At 37.4% G+C, this 20388-nt stretch overlaps 2 pseudogenes across 1 annotated transcript; both read right to left on the bottom strand.

The window, feature by feature from the left end:
- Positions 1-675: 675 nt before the first annotated feature.
- Positions 676-16565, bottom strand: LOC112635881 (annotated as a pseudogene).
- Positions 1745-3284, bottom strand: LOC112636336 (annotated as a pseudogene). The gene has a single exon (XR_003122170.1). The product of XR_003122170.1 is annotated as a plakophilin-4 pseudogene (transcript).
- Positions 16566-20388: the final 3823 nt, after the last annotated feature.

Here is a 20388-nt window from a genome sequence, read left to right as displayed (position 1 = left end):
GCATCTTTAATTAGCTAGATTTGGCTATTTCACTATGTATATATACTTCAAATCATCATGTTGTATAAAACAAATACATAAAATTTTATCTATTTAAATAGATGAAATACATAAATAAGTTTGAAAAAATTATTTCTCACTCTTCTAAAGGCTAGAAGTTTGAGATCAATGTGCTAGCAGTTTCAGTGCTTGGTGAAGGTTTGGTCTTTGCTTTCTTTTTTTTTCAAAGCCTGTGAAATTTTATTTATACAAAAGAATAAAAATAGCTATTTAAAAATGATTGATTTAAACGTGTTTTTCCATTTTTCCTGTTCCTTGAACATGAATCTGCTTCCAACTCAGAAAGATTTAAGATAGATAATTACTAAATACTTCCCTTGCAAAAAACCAAAGAGCCAAGTTTTCCATTTTACTTATGATAAACCAGATTATTTTCAGTTATGAATATTGGGAACTACATGAAAGAGATGATCAGATATGTCAGCAGGAAGGTATGAGCTGTACAAAGGCATTACAAAAAGACCCCAAAGAAAATAAGATGATAAAAACAAGAGAAAAATAAGAAAACATAAAGCAATATAAGAAAATGCCAGATATTTACAGCCTTCATCTGAAATGTAATTTGTGTTCTTCTTTCAACATAAAACAAAACCAGAGAACATTTCTTGATGTGTATCACAGATGAAGCTGGTACCAGCCAGTTTAGGGGGAGACATTCGTGCTAAGAAGGGAGAAATGTACAGTTAGCAACTCGCTGGGATTATATACGTCTTGATCTTCCTGCAGTTCTATTACTAAAAATGACATAAAGTAAATGATCCAATGTATTATGGAAATGACTTGTTTGTCACCACATTTAGAACAAGCTACTTAAAGTCACAGGCACTGAGTCTGGGAGAGCAGAGGTGGATGGCCACGAACTCAGGTGAAGGATGTTTATCTTTGTGAGGTCAGAGAAGGGAAGCAGGGCTCTACAACCTGGAAACTTCTGCACGAATGTATCTTCTAACAGTCAGCTCATGGTTTTTTGTTTAACCTCAGATCAATCCTATGCTGGTTTTTTATTCTTTCACTTTTTATGGCTGCTGTGGTGACTCCCTGAGGAAGTAGAGGAAGCAGCCTTCTGAGGTTTCATTCCCCGCACAGATCCATCCAGATCCTCAGGGTCCTCCTGGCTGGACTCATTTTCCTGATTGTGGAAGTCTGAAGAAGTGTCCCTTTCCATCCCACTTCTTGGCTCTCTCTTTCCTTCCTTCCTTCCTTCCTTCCTTCCTTCCTTCCTTCCTTCCTTCCTTCCTTCCTTCCTTCCTTTTTTTTTTTTTTTTTTAAATTTCCACATTTATTTTTCTTTCATGTGCATAGAAAATGGCAGTGAAGCGTCCTGTGAACGAGGCAAGGAATGGGCATGGCGCTGCAGTACCAGCCTGGTTGTTGTGCTTCCAAAGTACACTATGCATAGTGGAGACAAAGGGTGTTGCAGTTTGTTTTTAATTGCTCGCAGTTCCTTGGGCTTCCCATTTGTTTTTGAAGTTGTCAGTTTCTTCAAATCTCTTTTCAAGTGACACACTGCATTACAAATGATGGCACTTAACCAATGTGGCATTTCCATATTTATATCAACAAAAGAAATTTACGAGACATAATAGCATACAATCTTGACATTTACTAATAGCAATAAAACATGGGCATCATTTTATTTTTTCTGTACAAACTATCAGAACACGAGTTTATTCACATTAAAAAATCATCTTTAATTTGATTTGACCTACACATCCCCATTTCATTTCACCCATTTCTCAAACCTCTCATCACGTCACCCACACCTTCACCAGACTACAGAATCTACAAGTAATTAGATGTAACACCTAAATAGAGCTTAGAAAGTCCTCTCCCAAATGTTTCATCACTTCCTTGATAATTCCTTAAAAAAGAAAAACAAATGCACATCACTCATTCCTTCCACTCACTTTCACATTTCAATCATCAAATCAGCAAGATGGACTTTTCACCTCAATCCGAACAAAGTTAGAAAGAGTTCCTCTGTGGGGCGTCTTGATGCTGCACCTGTGATTCTGGGGACCCTGGGTACTGTTCTGCTCTATAAGAAGTTCGTTTAATGGAATAAAAGTCTACATAATTTGTGATTGATTTCAGTCCACACTGTGTTGACTAATCAGTAGAAGCTGGAAAGTGAACTCGGTCATCAAAATAAGGGTCTTCATAGCTATGAGGAGACTGCAAATACAATCTGTATGATTCAAAGTTATTTTGTTGGAGTCATCTTGACTATAATACAGCTGTTGATGCTGTAGTTGTCTATTTAATTCTCTTGCTGGTGAGGAATATGAACTGATGTAAACTGGCGAAGGTTTCCTGGAGCCTGACTGAACGATGGGTGACGTCTTTTGGTTGGTGGTAGACAAGGAAGGACGTGATTTGAATCAGTCTCGCTCCATTGTCGACACAGGTGTAATAAAATGGTTCTGATTCCACCCATCATTTTTATAAATGCTCCAGCGGTCCTGATATTGCCATAATGTATTCAAGACCTGGGCTGCTGCCTTCACTACTTTTAGAGATGATCTGTTGCCCCTGCCTTTGGTTATGTTCACCAGCTTCTCTATGTCTCCCGAGTCAGCCAGGGCTTTGGTGTTCTCCATGTTTTTGCTGGTGACCTCATGCAGAGCACAGCAGATGGCTGCCTTGGACACATCAGACAAGACACTGGGACCGTTGCTGCAGGGAAGATGGTTGACCAGGTCTCGCATGGCATATTTGCCTATGAGCTCCTTGTTGCAAACATCTAGTGTCATATTCCTCAAGGCAGTTGCCACGGAAGAAACAACTCTATTGATATCCATTCTCAGAAGTTCCACAAGGATGGGGAGCCCCTTTTATTTTCGGACAGCCACCCGGATGTATCCTGCAAACTTCCAGTTGCCAGCAGAGAGGTTCTGGAGAGGTTCTGGCAGAGCCTTCCAAGGTGGCTGGGTTGGAACTTTCTGCTAGAAGAGTCAGATATAGCTTCACCACCGATGGGTGCCACAGCATCTCAACCCCTTTGGGGGACTTTGACAGTCCTGAGAGGACCAACTCCATCCCATTGATCTTCTTGCGGAGTCCTCTTTTACTTTTTCTTCCCCCAGCAGCTTGGCTCAGAGTCTTTACTGGGAAACTTTTTCTAGTAAGTCATCACATTTATTCAGTCCCAGTAACCGGGCCTGGGGCACCTCCAGCTCCAGCCAATAGGACAGGTTACTCAGGGTGCACACGCAATTCTTCACCATCTTGCTGTCATAATCAGATGTGTTCATACACGTGTAGATCACATACAACAGCGAGTCCACTAGCCCCTCTCAGGACTGCATTTGCTTCTGAGCCTCTTACCCCATGGAACTGAGGTTCCTCAGGCAACCTGTCATATTACACAGAATTAGTGAAGTCTGAAATTTAATTTTATGGCCATCATGAAGAGTTATTCCATCCAGAATGTGGAATGATCACAGAGTTTGTTAAGGTTGAGAGAGCATCATGAATAATCGTCATTTTTACAGCATCACATGAGGATAAATTTCAAAGACCTCCTGTGAAAAGCTCCCTTACTTCTGCATCAATAGATTTTCTCAACAGTCACAACAAGGCAGGTATCCCACCAACATTCTTCATTGCTATTTTATTTTCATCTGTAGACTTGCCAAAAATGATGTTTCAAAGGGCACCACAGGCATTCTTCTGAAATCCCAAAACTCCGTGGCCAAAAGGTCAACCAGATGCTTGATTCCCCCTAACCTACACACCCTCATCTTCACGTTGTTGTCACCAAGCAACAGGTGCTGCAGATAGGCTGCTGCATTTGCCTGAACAGATGGGAACTGGTGCTGAAGCATGTGAATGACCTTAGGCAACTCAGGATCATGCCAGGCAAACCCCCTGGGGTCCTTCTAAATGCTGTCTATTGATGGGAATCTTGTGGTACCATCATCAACCGGCACTGCGTGCTGAAGCCTGTTATAATTGCACTCTTGCACTTGGTATTGTATGGGCCTGTAGGGCTCTGCATAGGTAGCTGTTGTGTTCAGAGCATAATTATTTCTTTGGTATGTAAGGGTACTTTGTTAGCTGTACATCCTTTGTAGATTTCCAATACCTACTGCTGGCTCCCTCTTTTAAATGAGCTAGTCCTGAACTCTTGCTAATGCACTTAATGCAGCTGCTGAGGTAACTGAGGATTTACTGAAGAGCCTCTTAGCTTCCTTAAACTTCTGGTTCTTTCTATCATGTTTGCTATAGGAGTTTTTTTGGTTGGTCAGATACCGATCCCAGTCAGGAGTAATATTGCCATACATCTGAATGTCTTCCAGGTGGCTTCCCTCAAAAGCATAGGTCTGTCGCTCCAAGTTTGCCAGTGTTTCCCATGAAGGCCACGCCCTTATGACTTACCTCCTAAGGGCCACATCTCTTAATGCTTTCACATTGGCCACCAACACATGAACTCTGGGGACACATTCAGACTATAGCATATGCTATTCTTATATTTCATATATCACTCTTGAGACTGCACATTCCACCATGCCTATAACTTAAGTGTAGCTTGAAATATGATGGCTGGTGGACTAGCTCTCTGAGAAACATGCAGAGGATAAGAAATTACTCTATTTTTCTCACTCTCTAGACCTAGGATCATTCTAAAAGTGAATGGAAAATAGTTGGGTGACGACTATATTCCCCTTTCTAAAGAATTCTAAACATGCTTGAAGATAACTAGTTAGAAAACAAGACTAGAATGGAAGTGGATGAAACCATAACAGAGACATATAAAAACCATTTAAAGTTCTTAGAGAGTTTATAACGAAGTCTTAAAAAGCAATTGCAACAAAACCAAAAATTGACAAGTGGGACCTTATTAAACTAAAAAGCTTCTGCACAGCAAAATAAACTATTGACAGAGTTAAACAGATACCCTTCAGAAGGAAAGAAAATATTCACAAATCATGCATCTGACAAAGGTCTAATATCCGTTATCTATAAGGAACTTAAGCAATTCAACAAGCAGAAAACACATAACCACATTAAAAAGTGGTCAAATGACATTAACAGACACTTCTCAAAAGAAGGCATGAAAGTGTCCAGCAAACATGAAAAAATGTTTCACATCATTAATGATCAGAGAAATGCAAATCAAAACCACGGTGAGATACCATCTCACACCAGTCAGAATGGCTATTAATAAAAAGTCAAAAAACAACATACTGGCCAGGCTGTAGAGAAAAGGGGACACTTATACACTATTGGTGGGAATGTAAATTAGTTCAGCCACTGTGGAAAGCAGTTTGGAGATTTCTCAAATAACTTAAAACAGAACTACCATTTGACTCAGCAATCCCGTTACTGGGAATATAGCCAAATGATAATAAATCATTCTCTGAAAAAGACACATGTACTTGTGTGTTCACTGCAGTACTATTCACAATAGCAGAAACATGGAATCAACCCAGGTGCCTGTTAATGGTGGATTGGATAAAGAAAATATGGTACACATACACCATGGAATACTACACAGCCATAAAAAAGAATGAAAGCATGTTCTTTTCAGCCACATGGATGCAGCTGGAGGCTATTATCCGAAGGGAACTAAAGCAGAAACAGAAAACCAAATACCTCCTATTCTTACTTATAAGTGGGAACTAAACACTGAGTACATATGGACATAAAGATGGGAACAATAGCCACTAGAGACTACTAGAGGGGGTGAGGGGGAAAAAGGGTTGAAAAACTACTCATTGGGTACTATAGTTACCACCCGGGTAATGGAATCATTTGTACCCCGAGTCTCAGTGTCATGCAATATACCCATGTAACAAACCTGCACATGTACCCCCGGATCTAATATAGAAGTTGAAATTCAAAAACACTTCTTTGAATAAGTGTTTTTTTAAAACCCACTTTCCCCTCTCTTTCTTTCTTCTACTTGTTTTACTTTTTACAAAGACTTAAATGAAATATTTTAAGTTATTGTCTTTCATAATGAAAAGTAATTTTTTCACTTTTTTATTATTTCAAAGTTAATAATTTTAAAAATGTATTTAAACGTAAAATTGAAGGTTGTGTGATACTCATTATATTTGTTCAACTGAGGCCCCATGCCTGAAATTCTGTGTGTGGGAAGAACACACTGTCAAAAGGGTAGAATAACGAATCACTGTGGGAAGGCTGAAAAATTGTCTGAATCTATCAAAATGTCACAACCAAATTAAGGTTTAATTAAAAGCTAAAAAAAAAAAAAACCTCAGTGTTGAATCCCACAAAATCGTTTTAGAAGATTACTCTTTGCAATATTAGTACTCAGTATTTTAGCTTGTTTCTAAACCACATTACAGACCTGAATTTCAACTATGATGGATGCTTGCCTTTTTGTGAGAATAGGATACTGGAAATAATTTCGTAAGTAGAGATTTAGTATGTTATCCACCTCTGATGGGATGCTCTTGACTCAGCTGGTCAATAAAACTCAGAGAATGTTCTCTGGGTAAGATTGGGGGCACTTACAATATAGTAGCCTTGCCATGAATGCTTTTTATTTTTCTCCGTCTGCCTCACTCTGTTCTCACCTATACTACAAAGTAATAGGATGGATCAATGCAATGACCATAAGATCATTATTCAGACTGCAGATTCCTCAATAGCAGGAAGCACACATCATCATATTTGTATCCCCTCAGCTTGCACCAGTGAAGGAGTAAATAAAATGCTAAAAAAATTTCCAAGAAGAACAAAAGTCAGAATACAAAAAGTAAAAATACAAATAAGTATAATATTTAGCAATATCCCTCTTTACTTTTTCAATGGAATTGCGTTTTAATAAGGTCCATAGTATCCTCATATGATTTGGGGCATATCTGGTGAAACAACATTTGACACACTTTTGAAATGCCTCCTTCACTTGGCTTCTAAGATAATGCTGTCTTCCTTCCCTCCTCCTCCCTCCATCTATTCTCAGTCTCCTCTGCTGACATTCCCTCATCTCCCTGCCTCTATACATTGGAGAAGCCAAAGAAGTAAATCCAAGATTTCTTTTATTTTCTAGTTAGTCTAACTTCCTTGATGCTATGAATCTAAATACTATCTACATGCTGATGACTGTCAAACTTATATTTCCAACGTGAGCTTCCCTCTTGAACTCTTGATTCTTAGAGGGAAAATTGACTACTTAACATCTTCATTTAGATGTCTAACACACATCTTGAACCTACCATTTCCTAACCAGAACAGTCTTCACCTTTCAATATGGGACAACAATGTTCTAGTTGCTAAGGCAAAAAACTTTGTCGTCCTTAATGTCACAATTTCTCTTTCTCCCTCCATTCAAACCCACAGCAAATTCTGTAGTATTACATACAAAATATATCTATCATGCATTCATTTCCTGTGTTTTTGCAGTAGACTTTTGACCTCGCCACTTGGACCTTGCAACACTAATGTCTTTTCTCTAGATAGCAGCAGAGTAGTGTTGCTAAAATATGTTTATCCGTGACAATTCTCAAATCAAAACTCTCTAGTGCTTTTCCATAGCATGCAGAATGTAAACCAAAGTCCTCATAGTGGTTTAATTTTCCTATTGATCTGGGCCCAGTCTTATCACTGATTTCCTACAACTTTCTTCTTTGCTCACTCCACTCCAACCATACTGGCCTCCTTTCTGTTGTTCTAGAATAATAGGTAAGCTTTTACCCAAGGACTTTTTACTTGTTCCTTTGGCTAGAATTCCTCCCTCAAGTCTCCATATAATTCACTATGTCTCTTCCATCAGTCATACTCAACATCCACCATCTTGAAGAGAATATCCCTAGACATCCTTAACTAAAAGTGCAACCCTTTCCCTTTCCCTAAACACTAAAAAAGTTACTATCCCATTTTCCTTCTTTATTTTATCCAAAATAATTTAGCAACATCTAAAATGGTTTACTCACTAGTCTTGTTTGTTGCAATTTTCCCACTACATCATAAGGTTCATGTCACATGGCTGTCCTAGGGTAAGGCCAGCAAGGCATCTAGGTTGCAAAATTTAAGGAGATAGTCACTCTCAGGTCATGCAAGTGCATTCATGCTTGTCACAACCCTGCTTTCATAAAGGCAAAGATTTTAACTTATTTATTAACTGATACTTTCAAAATGTCCATCATAGTGCCTGAGATATGGTGGAAGTTTACTAAATACTAGCTTAATGTATCTTAGATACTTAATAATAATTTTTTAAAACCCCAGTATGTGCCAATTAGTAACTGCTGATCAGTATTGGAATTTAGTAAGAACTTAATCTCCAGTGACCCACTTTGGTTAAGTTCTTTCACATTAACAGGTTGTAAAATGCCTGGTAAAATACAGAAGTTTCTCCTTTTTCTGCATATGTTTCAGGATCACCAGTGGATGCTTGAAACCATGGATAGTACCTATATATACTATGTTTTTTCTTATATGTATATCTATGATAAAGTTTAATTTAAAAATTTGACACAGTAGGCCGGGCGCGGTGGCTCAAGCCTGTAATCCCAGCACTTTGGGAGGCCGAGACGGGTGGATCACGAGGTCAGGAGATCGAGACCATCCTGGCTAACATGGTGAAACCCCGTCTCTACTAAGAAATACAAAAAACTAGCCGGGCGAGGTGGCGGGCGCCTGTAGTCCCAGCTACTCGGGAGGCTGAGGCCGGAGAATGGCGTGAACCCGGGAGGCGGAGCTTGCAGTGAGCTGAGATCCGGCCACTGCACTCTAGCCTGGGCTACAGAGCGAGACTCCGTCTCAAAAAAAAAAAAAAAAAAAAAAAAAAAATTTGACACAGTAAGACATTAACAGTAACTAATACTAAAGTAGAACAATTATAACAATATACTTTAATAAAAGTTATAAAAATAATAAAAGTTGAATAAATTATAAAAATAAAAGTTATTTGGTCTCTCTCTCTCAAAATATCTTTTTTTTTTTTTTTTGAGATGGGGTCTCGCCTTGTTACCCAGGCTGGAGTGCAAAGGCGTGATCTTAGCTCACTGCAGCCTCCACCTCCTGGGTTCAAATGATTCTTCTGCCTCAACCTCCCCTCCCAAGTAGCTGAGATTACAGGTGCCCACCATCACGCCCAGCTATTCAAAATATCTTATTGTAATGGAGTAACCTGTTTCCAGACTGTGGTTGACCCCAAGTAACATAAACTACAGAAGGAAACTGTGAATAAGGAGGGACTGCCGTATTAAAAACTCACCGAGCCGGGGGCGGTGGCTCATGCCTGTAATCCCAGCACTTTGGGAGGCAGAGGTGGGCGGATCATGAAGTCAGGAGATTGAGACCATCCTGCCTTACACTGTGAAACCCTATCTCTATTTAAAAAGAAAAAAAAAATACAAAAAATTAGCCGGGCGTGATGGTGGGCACCTGTAGTCCCAGCTACTCAGGAGGTTGAGGCAGGAGAATGGCATGAACCCGGGAGGTGGAGCTTGCAGTGAGCAGAGATCATGGCACTGCACTCCAGCCTGAGCAACAGAGCGAGATTCCGTCTTAAAAACAAAACAAAACCAAAACTGACCTATATAGGCATATGTTTACACCCAGTTCAGAAATGGAGTTGATAACAAGTAATTCCTTACCCCCTAAATAGCTACTTAAATCTCCCACATTCAAAGATTATACAACACATAACTGCATTGACCACAAGTAAAATTCAAGGTGTTTACATTTTGTTGAGACATAATATATGAGTAAAAAAGAATAATTTTTGCTAGTGTACTGAGAAAAACTAGGGTATGATATTACCAGAAGAGAAGTGCAGAATGTTTTTTAAGAGACTTATCTAAACTGCAAAAATACAGATTTGTAGGGAAACTATGTGGACACAAGTTCTGTTGTATCCTACTTACATATCTGGCATCCTACTCAATATCCGGTTGGGAGAAAATTATCAGGGTAAACCCTCTGAAGAAAGGGGAAGGTAATGATTAACTGAGGGAGCCTCTGAGGACCTGTGGCCTCAGAGTTTTTCTCTTTGACTAGTGTGAACCCTGAACACTGAAAGGATACATGCTTCCCAGGTAAGAGAGAAATCTGTAAGAAATACAGGCATATTGACCAGGCATGGTGGCTCATGCCTGTAATTTCAGCACTTTGGGAGGCTGAGGCGGGCAGATTACCTGAGGTCGGGAGTTCGAGACCAGCCTGAACAACATGGAGAAAACCTCATATCGACTAAAAATATAAAATTAGCTGGGTGTGGTGGTGCATGCCAGTAATCCTGGCTACTCGGGAGGCTGAGGCAGGAGAATGCTTGAACCGGGGAGGCAGAGGTTGTGGTAAGCGGAGATCGCACCATTGCACTCCAGCCGGGCAACAAGAGTGAGACTCTGTCTCAAAAAAAAAAAAAAAAAAAAAGAAAAAGAGAAAAAAGAAACGCATGCATATCTGAGAGATACTGCAGGCCCAGATACACGCCACACGATAAAGCAAATATTGCAATAAAGTGAGTGGCATGTTTTTTTTTGTTTGTTTCTCAGTGCAAAAAAAAGTTATGTTTATACTATACTAACTAGTCTAAGTGTGCAATAGCCTTACATGTAAAAAATGTACATACCTTCATTTAAAAATATGTTATTGCTAAAAAAATGCTAACAATCACCTGGCCTTCAGTGAGTCATAATCTTTTTTGCTGGTGAGAACTTTGCCTCAATGTCGATGGGTGCTGACTAATCAGGGTGGTGGTTGCTGAAGGTTGGAGTGGCTATGACAATTTCTTAAAATAATACAACAGTGAAATTTGCATTGGCTGACTCTTCCTTTCACAAAAGATTTCTCTGACACATGTAATTTTGTTTAATAGCATGTTGCCCACAGTAGAACTTCTTTCAGAATTGGAGTGAATCCACTCAAACCCTGCCACTGCTTTATCAACTGAATTTATGTAATATTCAAAATGCTTTTTATCATTTCAACATTGTTCCTAGAATCTTCATCATGAGTAAATTCCATCTCAAAAAACCATTTTCGTTGCTCATCCATAAGAAGTAACTCTTTACCCATTAAAGTTGTATCATGAGATTGCAACAATTCAGTCACATCTTCAGACTCCATTTCTAATTCTAGTTCTCTTGCTGTTTCCACCACCTCTGGAGTGACTTCTTCCATTGGAACCCTGAATTCCTCAAAGTCATCCATGAGGGTTGGAATCAACTTCTTCCAAATTCCTGATAATGTTGGTATTTTAACCTCCTCTCATGATCACACATATTCTTAAATGGCATCTAGAAATGATAAATCTCTTTCAGAAGATTTTCAATTTACTTTATCTAGATCCATTAGAGGAATCGCAATCTATGGCAGCTATGGCATTACAAAATGTATTTCTTAAAAAACAAAACTTGAAAGCCAAAATTACTCCTTGATCCATGGGCTACACGATGCATGTGGTGTTAGCAGGCATAAAAATAATATTGCTTTCGTTGTATATCTCTGAGATCAGGGCTCTTGGGTGATCAAGTGCATTGTCAATCAGCAGTAATCTTTTGAAAGAAATCTTTTGTTCTGAGCAGTAGGTCTCAAAAGTGGGCTTAAAATATTCAGTAAACCATGTTGTAAACATACGTGCTGTCATTCAGACTTTGTTCTTCATTTAGGGAGCGCAGGCAGAGTAGATTTAGTGCTGGCTTTATGTGAAAGTCGCCAATTGCACTAGCCCTTAATATGAGAGTCAGCCTGTCTTTTGAAGCTTTAAAGCCAGGCACTGACTTCCCATCTTTAGCTATGAAAGTCCTAGATGGCATCTTCTTCCAATAAAAGGTTGTTTCATCTACGTTGAAAATCTGTCATTTAGTGTAGCCATCTTCTTCAATGATCTTAGCTAGATCTTCTGCATAATTTGTTGTTTCTACATCAGCACTTGCTTCTTCACTTTGAACCAACGTCTGCTACCTTCCACCTTTTCTTATGCAGCTTCCTCACCTCTCACAGCTTTATATAATTGAAGAGAATTAGGACCTTGGTCTGGATTAGGCTTTGGTTTAAGGGGATATTGTGGCTTGTTTGATCTTCTATGCAGGCTACTGAAACTTTCTCCATATCAGCAAGAAGACTGCACGGCTTTATCATCACTTGTGTGTTCACTGGAGTAGCACTTTTAATTTCCTTCCAGAACTTTTCTTTTGCATTTACACCTTGGCTGTTTGTTGCAAGAGGCCTAGTTTTAGGCCTGTCAGGGCTTTTGACAGGCCTTTGTCACTAATCTTAATCATTTCTAGCTTCTGATTTAAAGTAAGAGCTATGGGACTCTTGCTTTCACTTGAACACTTAGAGACTATTGTGAAGTTATTCTTTGGCCTAATTTCAATATTGTTGTGTCGCAGCAAGTAGGGAGGCTTGAGCAGAGGGAGAGAGATGAGGCTGGTCACTGGAGCACTCAGAACGTGCACAATATTTCTCAGTTAAGTTTGCCATTTTATATGGGTATGGTTCATGGCATCTCATAAAAAGTACAATAGTGACATCAAAGATCACTGATCACAGATCACCATAACTGACATATAATAATAATAATAATAATAAAATTTGAAATATGAGAATTATCAAAATGTGACACCGAGACATGAAGCGAGCACATACTGTTGGAAGAATGGAGTCAGTACACTTGCTTCATGCAAGGTTGTCATGGACCTTCAATTTATAAAAAAACATAGTATCTGTGAAGTTCAATAAGGCAAGAACCATAAAACGAGGTATGCCTGTGGATAGAATCCATGAAAACATTTTTGAATAAACTTGAGAAAAAGTCAGGAGAAGAAAATTCATCACAAGGAGAATTAACTGACAGGGAAGATACTTGACCAGTAGTTCCACATGAACTGTTGGAGGAACTATTCTCTATAGTTCCACATGAAATGTTGACCAAACAAAGCATCTGTTAAAGCTCAACAAAGTTGTAGTGAAGTTCAAAGAAATGATCAGAAGATAACAAAAGAAATGAAAAGCAAACTGGATTATTTCTGTGGGGAGGGATAATATGTAAAGTATTCCAGAGGCAAAGCAATGTTACAAGCCATAGGGAAAATTAGACTATAGCGCAATTATAGTCAGGGTGATAGTAGAAAGAACTGAGGAAATTTTGCAATCCAAACAGGTAAAGATCTAGTACAAAATATAAATGATAAACATTATAGGTTTGAAAGATAAAGAGTATCCAGCATAAACCTAAGTAATTTTCCTTATGTGCATAACCAAAACATAAAGAATAATTATCATAACATATATTGGAAGGAACCTTTCCCAAAATAATATGTGACTCTGTAGATGAAAAGAACTTTAGGTTTTGCAGTAAAAATATTGTTACAAAAAATTAACACAAAGAGATAATCCTGTAAATCTCATTAAAATTCAATAATGAAGAAAAAATTCTTAAAATATTCAGGCAGGAAAACATAGTCATGTACAAAGGAGAAAAAATTTCTCCAGTGAAAAAGATATTGTCAGAAGATAGTGGAGCAATAAAAGATCTGAGTAACATAATGCCTTTAGATACTTTTACCATAAAGGTGAAGATGTACATTCTGAATCACCAATTCAGGGACACAGCACTCTTGAAATCCTACTTGATCAGATCCAAATATTCAAGAAATAAATCGGAACAAAGAACTCAGATATATTAGTTTCATATTGCTGCTATAACAAATTACATAAACTTGGAGACTTAAAACAGCACAATTTTTTTAAAAAATCATCTAGTTTTGGAGTTCAGGAGTCCAAAACGAGTGTCACTGTACTAAAATCAGGGTCTCAGTGGGACTTCTGGAGGGTCTAGGGAAAAAGCAGTTTGCTTGCCGTTTCCAGACCCTAGAGACTGACAACATTCCTTGACTCATGGCCACTTCTTTCCTTTTCAAATTCAACACCATAATATTTTCAAATCTGTCTCTGACTTTTACATTATTAGCTTCCTCTGTCACATATAAAGACCCTGGTGATTTAAATTGGATCCACCCAGATAATCCAGGATAATTTTCCCATTTCAATATTCTTAATCACATCTGGGAAGTTCTGGAACATAATATAACATATTCACAGGTTCTGGGGATTAGAATGTGAATATCTTCAGGAGTTATTCTGCCTACCACATCAGTTACAGGGAAACCATGGTAAAGGACTGATGTAAACATTAAATCTGTCTAAAAATAGAAATAAGACATATATTGTATAATTTCAGCAATAAATTAGAATATACATAATATAAATAGAATAGAATGTACATATAAATTTTGAACATATAAAATATAATTTTTTGATAAAATGAATAAGTAAAATATTTTTAAACAATTGAGAGATATACAATAACAATGTAAACAATGATTGTCTCTCAATGGTGGGATTTTGTGACTTTTATTTATACTTTTCTTTATTTTCCCAATTTCTATAACAGATATATTTGAAATCAAAATAAACATATACTAAAATGAAATAAGTTATCTTCAAACACACATAGTTATATATACAAACATACATAAATCCATCATATAAGTACTAGTCCAGACATTTAAAACATCCCTACATTGTAGATATAAACAAAAAAAGAATAATGTAGAATTATAGTAGAATGATTTATATTCCTTTGGGAATATAAGGACATATTAAGGACACACGCATGCATATGTTCGTTGCAGCACTATTCACAATAGGAAAGACATGGAATCAACCTAAATGCCCACCAATGGTAGAATGGAAAAAGAAAAACGTGGTGCATGTACACCATGGAATACTAGCCATAAAAAAGAATGAGATCATGTCTTTTGCAGGTACGTGGATGGAGCTGGAGGCCATTATCCTTGGCAAACTAATGCAGGAATGGAAAACCAAATACTGCCTGTTCTCACTTATAAGTGGGAGCTAAATAATGAGAACACATGGATACATAGAGGGTAACAACACACACACCTGTTGGAGAGTGGAGGGTGGGAGGAGGGAGAGGATCAGGAAAAACAAATAATTGGGTACTAGGCTTAATACTGGGTAAGGAAATAATCTGTTCATCAAACCCCTATGTCACAAGTTGAACTATGTGACAAACCTGCACATATAACCCTGAGCTTAAAATAAAAGTTAAAAAAATAAATAAATGTTAATAAATTAAAATAAAAAAGAATAATGTAAAATTAAGTATTTTATATAAAATTTAAACCATAACATCAAACATTTTTTGTGTTTTTTCTGATTTGATTTTTTAAACATCTCTTCATTTTATTAAAATTATTTTATTAGTTTTAGTGAAGTTTGTATTAAAAGCAAAAGAAAGGGGAGAAATGGGGAAAGTGTGAAAAGTCAAATGACTCCTGGAATAGAAAGACATCAGAGAGTGCAAAGGGACATCTTTGCAGATAAGAAGATAAGAATAGATGACTCATGTAGTTTAATCACCTAATTCTCTTGCTTTGCATCAGGATTCATAAAGTGGGTGATACACAATTGTCATGAGTTGGGTACTTTTATTTAAAATGTATTGGTGTATAGATAAGTCTCTATTAGACAGTCTATTTGAGATACAGGAGACGGCAGATGTATGTGTCAACTAGCCAATATCCTACTATCAATATGGTTCCATGAAGAACACATATTCTCACACAACTGACTCTAATGAACTATCCCAGTTCAAGTCTCTATTCAGTACCACAGTACCTTAACAAATAGCTACATTCCTTGGTTCCATTATCATTCACTAGGCATTGCTCAATAAACAAGTGAATTATCAATGACCAAAACGAAAGCTTCTGTCCTTATAGAGCTAATTTGTACTGGGTAGGAAAGGCTACAAACAATAAATACAGTAAATAAATAATTTAGAATATATTAGAAAGAGGGAATTGCTATGGGTTAAAGAAAGGAAAAGTAGGTTTGAATAATGGTGCCAAGCAGTGCTGGGGTAGGGGAGGAATTGGAAATAGATTGCAGTGTGAAATGGGGTGGTCAGAAGGTGATATTTGAGCAGATTTGAAGGTTATATTATTGCTAGACAAGAAGCTATCTGGAGACCATAGCAGGCAGAGGATACAGATACAGAAAAAGATTCAAAGTAAAAACTGCTTGGGAAGTGATGTCAGCAAGATGGCAAACTGGGTGATCCCAACTCTCACCCCTAAACAAAAACAATGATAAAATCAAATATTTGTGGAAAAGGATAGCTCTGGGAGAAGCCCTGAGGCAGTTAGGGGGCAGCAGCAATCCATAGGAGTGCAGAGACCATGAATGGCTAATAGAAAGGGGTAGGAAGCATTTTTTATGTGTTGCCCCATCCCCCAGACTGGCACAGTGCCACAAGGAATCCCCTTGGTCACTGGTTCCCTCATGGGGGAACAGGTAGAGTGGGTGGACCTCAGCAGCCGTTGACACCAAGAATTCCAGTGGCCCTAACTACCATTGCAAAGGACTTCTGCGGTCTCTGACATGGACCCCAGCTGCTGCGTCACTGACGCCACAGATGCCAAGTACCCCCCTTCCCACACTGGACTCAGAGTTGCTGGAGTTGCAGCGAACGCCAGGCTGCACATGCTCATGCCTGAGAATAGGAACCTGCCATAAAGCATGTGCCTTTGCACAGTTTCTGTCACTTAATGGTGCCACCACTTGCATGCTCAGGTGTCTACTGGACCATGTCTGCACTACAGCTGTGCACATATGACCAAGGGACCAGACACCTGCTGAAGCTAAGCATATGCACCCATTGAACCACATGCCCATTGTAGCTTTGCCCAGTGCCCACCAGACCTGATGATTATTTGCCTGCCACCTCCATGGCACATGCTCCAGCATGCTCAGTAGACTAGGCATTCACTGTAGCTGCATGTATACACACACACCCACCAGACTTAACCTCTGTGCCCCACCCCCGAGACATCTCCCTCATATGCCTTTAGAACTTGTGTTCCTATGCATTACTGAATACATATCTGGATGTAGAACAACCACACACTTCACCCTACCTGCGCACAAAAGAAATTTTTTACCTACCAAGGCCAATTTGTGAAGTTTGGAAGGGACAACTGCTTCTTCAAATGTGAAGACAACACAAGGCTATAAGGAACATGAAAAACGAGGAAAACATGATACCACCATAGTCACCCAATAACTCTCCAGTAACCAAACCAAATAATGGATATTTTTAAATTGCTGGGCAAATAAGTATAAATAATTGTTTTAAAGAAACTCTGTGAGCAGTGAGAGAACACAGACAGACATCAAGTAAACCAGGAAAGCAATACATGAACAAAATAAGTTCTACAATGAAATAGAAATAATAAAAAAGAACTAAACAGAAATTCTGGAGCTGAAGAATACAGTGACAGAAATAAAAAAAATACAATATAGGGCTTCAACAGCAGACTTGATCACACAGAAGAAAGAACAAGCAAATCTGAAGACATACATCATTTGAAAACATCTAGACAGAGGAGAGAAAAAAAGAATGAAAACGAGTAGAGAAAGTCAACAGGATATATGGAATATCAACAAGCAAATCAATGCATGCATTGTGGGTGTTTCAAATAGAAAACACACAGAAATGGGGCAGAAAGCTTATTTAAAGAACTAATGCTGAAAACTTCCCAAATCATGAGAGGAAAATTAACATACAAGATTCATGAAGTTCAAAAGTATTTAAGTAAGATCAACTCAAAGAGGACTATACCAAGCCACATTATAAACAAACTGTCAAGAGTCAAAGAGAGAGAGTTTTAAAAATTATTTTTATTATTATTATTATTGACTAAGTTATAATTATATGCATAATGTATGGAGCAAAATGTGAGGTTTTGATATATGTATACAATATGGCATGGTTAAACCAAGTAATTAACATTTCCATCACCTTATCTTTTTTTATAACAAAACATTTGAAATTTACTTTATTAGTTATTTTGAAATATACAACACATTATTATTCACGATAGTCACTTGAGACTACACCTGAGATCTATTACCCTGATAGGCAATAGATCTCAAAACCTATTTCTCCTGTCTATCTAAAACTTTGTACCCTTTGATCAACGTTTCTCAACCCTACCTTAGACTGACTGGAGGCATAATAATTTAAATAATTAAAATAAAATCAGATTGCTGTTTTGGTTGTTGTCCTGCAAATATAACGGCATAAATATATATTTTTCCTAAGCCTGAATACAGTATGTCTCTTCTGGGTGTGCAATATTATTGACATGTCAAATGAATTAAAATTTTCTGAGGTGGCATGGGTTATAAATTTGCTATATTGATTAATTTAGTAGCTACCAGTTTTTTCTTTTTTAGTCTGTATTGTTTTGAACTTTGAATGTGACTTTGAATGGATCTAAATTTAAAGGAATATAGAACCAAAATGTAGAAAAGGTTTTCCCTCCTATCTGAACTTGATTTTTACATGGTTTAAACTTTCTTAAGTTACAGATGACTCTCAAGTTCATCTATTCACCGATCTTATCGTAAAGATGAAGAAACTGCAACGGGAGGTCAAAAACTCCTGTGGAATTACAAAGCACCTTTGTGATAGCAGATTTCTGGCTTCTGGCCTTCACTTTCATTAAAATATGATCCTTTTTTTATTCCTGTGTCTCCAGGTTATTCAATTTTTTTGTTGTTGTTAAAATTCTTGAATATATATATTTTTTTCTTTTTGCCTTTGATTTAGCCCCAACACACATCTTCTCCACAAGAATTTAACTCTGTTTCTTTGGGAATACAGCATCTTATGTGGGGTAAGATCAGGTCCTTTGCCATAAAACAGATCTACATTTAAATCCTACCTCTACCACTTACTCACTATGTAATTTGGGGCAAATTACGTTTCTTAGTTTTACTGTTTTCAAGCTAATAAAAATGACATAGGGACTTTGTGTTCTCTGAAGAAAAGGAGGTGTTGTATCAATTGATTAATGGTAAGAAAACAGTAAACTTTCTACAAAAATGAAGATGATTATCAGATATTATGTTAAAGAAGTTAAAGAAATTAAACATTTTACATAATGTCTTCAAGAAGAGTTTTTGTAAGCAAAACTTCTACAAAATTTAAACTGAAAAAAATACTCTGTTTCTTGAAAAAGTAATAGTTGAATCACATACACATAAAAGGAATATGAATTTGGAAGCCAAGAGTAGAATTTTTTTAAAATTAAGAAGGATTCATTTGGAAAAGCTTAGTGAAGGATATGAGTTGAAAACCAGGTTTTGAAGGAAAGTGCAACAAGATTTGGCAGTCTAAAGGGTGAAGGATATTTTAGATGCAGTAATAAGGGAAATAGCTTAAAATGTTGACAAGGGTATGGATATAGCAGGTTTTTGTTTTTTGTTTTTTGTTTTTTTTTAAGGAGCAATTTGTCACTGTATGGTACCTCTTGCAAAATCTGTTTGTAAATTCATTTATACTCTCTTTCCAAAATTGAAGTGAAACTGTTAAGAGTAAAAAACTACAGACACTATAAAAAAAAGAAAGACAAGAATTAATTTTTTTAAAAAAAATAGTTAAGAGTGGAGATATTTTAATTCTAAATTTTCTGCCACAAAATATCTATTCTGTCCAAAGACTGCTGAGGTGAGAAGCTTTGTTACTTTATGATCAACACACTTTATTTTCTTCTCCACCTTAGTTATTGGTCCCTCCTTTTATTTTCCTTCTTGCTAATAAACATTTTGTGTTCCAAATTTTAACCCTTACCATATGGTAGAGATTTGGGGTTGAAAAGGCAATGTATATAACTTCCTTTAAATTCTAGTCACGAGAGGCCACGAGTGTTTAACCTGGACATTGTCAATTAGCTAAATTGTGAAGTAAGTGCACAACAAAGACATAGCCAGTTGAAATGTGTAAGCAAATTAATGAGAAGTTCAGTATTCTCTTCTGATGCTTGAGTGGCTGGTCTTCCTATGGGCAGTCTTCTCTCTTCCATCATCAGTCAAAACATGTGAGGTCAACAACTACAAAGCAGTATCTGCATTTCTCTTTAGTTGATTTCAATAAAAGTCAAGCCATGGTCCAAAAAGAGGTGTGTCCTCACTGGTAGAAATATAATTCATTTTGTGAAGAGCAATGTGGAAGACAAAGATGTAGTCTGGGAAAGTTAAGAATTCCCAGTACCAACAGTATAAAAAGCGGGAGATAAAAACTCACTGCACACTAGAAAAGACCAGCATCTTCAGTAGTAACATTCTTGAGTCCTTACTATGCAGAGCAAGCTCTTCTCAACGCCAGATATAAAAATCTAAAACATATCTCAGAGCCTGGGGGAGATAAGACAAGAGAAATGTGAACAGGAACAAGAAAACAAAAAATAAGTCAAACAAAGAAACACCAAACAGAGAAATCTTTTGGGAATGTATTTGCCTTTCTTTTTT

This window comes from Theropithecus gelada, chromosome 12 (genome assembly GCF_003255815.1).
Source record: "Theropithecus gelada isolate Dixy chromosome 12, Tgel_1.0, whole genome shotgun sequence".
Lineage (NCBI taxonomy): Eukaryota > Metazoa > Chordata > Mammalia > Primates > Cercopithecidae > Theropithecus > Theropithecus gelada.
The sequence above is the reverse complement of the archived record's forward strand: the minus strand, read 5'-3'. Positions and strand labels throughout refer to the sequence as shown.